The following is a 3258-nucleotide window of genomic DNA, read 5'->3' on the forward strand; positions in this document are numbered from 1 at the left end:
CTGTGTTATACAGAATGGTTAAAGCTAGTTCTTCCTTGAAGCCTGTGATTGCAGCACCAAATAACCTGGGTTTATTTCTAACTCCCAGAGATCAATGCCACTTTCAGAACTGGTTTGCACTAATGTATGTAGCTCCAGGTTGGAAGTAGCCTGCATCAACAATACATCCATGTCCTTGAGCAGCTTAAAGTAGGCAGCTTCTGTAGTCTTCCTGGAGCCCATGCTAGCCAAGGTGCTTGCTGCACACGTGATATGTGACTTGGGTATTCCTCTAGTTGTTATGGACTCCTGTGTATTTGGAAAATGGTTCAATGAGATGTTTTTGTAGGTGGTGAGCATGATGGACCCTTATCCTTGTGTGCCTTTTTGGTGCCTCAACTTCTTAGCCTATTGAGCAATAATACTGCAGAGATTAGGCAAGTTTGTCTCTTCAAGCACCTTGAAAGCTTCATGAGCACTGGAAATAGGAAAATCAAATGCTATAATCAAGCTTAGAATGGCCACTCTACAACATAAAATTGATCTGATTCAAACCCTGTTGAAGTAAAAATGTTTCCAACAGTGTACTAAACTTGAATGAAACCCTGTAACTTCCTGTATTGTGGATGGTAAAATTCTGGATTTATCCTGACAGTGTAAGGTTAGTGGAAGGCCTGAGGTGGATCTGCTGGTCTGAGTTATGTGAGGATGGAAGTTAGTATACTTTCTTTTTTGAAAACAAATGTTTCTTTGAGAAGGCTCTAGGGGGGGTGTGTGTGTACACATATATGTGTATATATGTATGTATGTGCTTGGAAAATGACAGAACTGTGGAAGCTGGCTTTTCTAGGTAGCTTTCCCTAGCTGGAGGCTGTTCTTTCAGCCAGCCAAACAGTGCAGCAAGATGCACATTAGATATGTGTCCCCCTACTATCAACCACAGGCAAAACTGGCAGACTTGGAATTACACACAATTCATGTCTTCCTGCTACACTACCAGTGTGCATCCAAGTAGTTTTGTATTGTGGTAACTAGAGAGTGTCTAAATTTCATGTCAGGCTTTGCTACATGAAGGAACTAAAGCAATTTTCCAGGTGTTTGCAGTTCTTGTATTTTAAACACTTCAAGTTTTTATCTAGCAAGTTGCTTAAGGTGTGCTGACTCTTCAGTGTCCCTGTGGCATCACTTGAGAGTGACTGTTCTTGTAGTTAGACACCTAAGACAGAGCTGCATTGAGCTGAGTCAGGCAATAGAATCAGGCCCTTGCTGTACAGATGTTTAAGCATGAGGTTCAGCATGTGTCTATTGTCAAGTAATTTCTTGTAAGACCACTTGAGTGACTAATATGGGTTAAGTGCTAGTATAAGAATGTTTATAATACTGGGGACCATTTTTTATTTGGTTCATATGTTAATGAATTTAATTCTGCTCTCTGGTATGTCTGCATTTACCCAGTTGCTTGTGGAGATGCTCTTTGACAGCTGGAGTTGGGTCATAAGTACCTGGAACTAGAAAGGCTCTGCTAAGCTAAACTTCCTGGTGAATATTTTAGGTAATTTATGTACAAAGACATACTGAAAAGCTGACCCTGACTGCTTTCCATAAACTGCAAAATGAGAGAGAGGATCCCAGCACAAATATCTGCCCACTTGAAGTATTTTTCCTGAATGTGCTTGTTGCTTCAAGCCTCCATGTGGTTAGAAAAACAAACTTCAGCACTAAGGCTTCTCAAATCTGCATTATAAAATAAAATGGAACATACACTCCCGATGGTAAAATATTATTTGCTAACGTGTTCCAAAACCCATTTGAGGCAAAAGGCAGTATCTTAAAGTTGGATAAAACCCCCGCAGATGTGTTTTCCTGCTCTAGTGAAAAAAGCACCTACTTATTGGAGTGAACGGAAGACTATGAAGAGGATGTGCTGGATACAATATTTTCTCCCTTTTGGGAAAGATGAGGTGGAGAAGAAGTTATTAAATGTTTATGCATTTGTAAGTTTGAAAGCGTTCCTTTGTTCACTGCTTCTAACCGTGAGCAGTACAATGTCTGGAACTTGCACGTTTCGGAAGCACTGATCAGTGTGGAGAGCTGACTCCAGCAAACAGTGAAAGAGGGAGAGACCGTATAGCCCATGGTTTTACAGCTGAACCCCGCGGGTTTGGGTGTTTGCTACTGGCCGGGGGGGGAACCGTGTGTCTGTGGAGAGGATTGATTATTCTAGACTTGGGGGTTAAACTTTGTCCAGCAATCAACTGGGGAAGTTCTTGTCTGCGAGAACCTGTATTTTGATGATATAACCCCAGACTTCTAATTAACATAACCAAAAGCTCTTCAGTGCTGAAGTCCTTGGTTAGCATTTTCCATTCATAGTTAAGAGCTCGATTTGCTTTTACGACTTGGTTGCGTGCACCTGAACTGCTTTAAACCTCTCATATTAAAAACATTTTAAACAGCGTTTTCCCCCCCTTAAACCATGTACGTTCTTACTTCGGTTAAATCGAATCTTTTGTATAAATCCAGAGCAGTCGTGCATGAGTTAGAGCAGGCTCATCTGGTTTTGTATGTGGTGCCCTGACCACGCTCCGTGCAACCTCCCGCTACCCGTGTTCAGAGCACAGCCGATGCTGGTGCGTGTAGCCCCGGTTCTGTGCAGGACATCCCCTTGAAGTGAATGTGGTGGTTATGCTTATGTCAGGCTTCTGAAAGTTACTTTCGAGCACTTGTTTGTTTGTCAAATATCGTTATATTGCCAAAAGTGCGTTTGGTTTGTGCTTGAACATGAATGACTTAAAACTTGAAGCTGTTGACAGCTTAAAAGGAACACTTGAAACAGGCACACTTCTTTTTTCTGGTACACCTGTACCAGAAAAATGAACCTTCTGTTGAGAATATTGGATAAAGAGGAAAAGATTTGTTATCCTTCTTTGATAATTTTAACCTACGATTCTTTCCCTTGAGACACCTGAAGGATGGTGAATTCTCTCAAATGAATAGGACAAGGAGGATATGCTTCCTTCCAAGTGTCGTCTTTAGGTGTAGTTTAACTTTCTCATTGCCATTTTCTCCTTAAAGTTGGGAGGAAACAATAGTAGTTTAAGGTTATGCTTTTAGAGGGTTGAAGTATTATCTTCGGTATATATGTTTCTTCCTGCTGGGAGTTGCTAAGACGTGTCGGGTGGCTGAAGTTGGCTCTGGTGTCTGAAATGACGATGTTAAAAACCTGCTAACAAAGGCGCATCTCCCTTCACTCCGGACCCGCCTCACCTGTCACTTTGA

Source organism: Melopsittacus undulatus, chromosome 18 (genome assembly GCF_012275295.1).
Source record: "Melopsittacus undulatus isolate bMelUnd1 chromosome 18, bMelUnd1.mat.Z, whole genome shotgun sequence".
In the NCBI taxonomy this organism is placed as follows: Eukaryota; Metazoa; Chordata; class Aves; order Psittaciformes; family Psittaculidae; genus Melopsittacus; species Melopsittacus undulatus.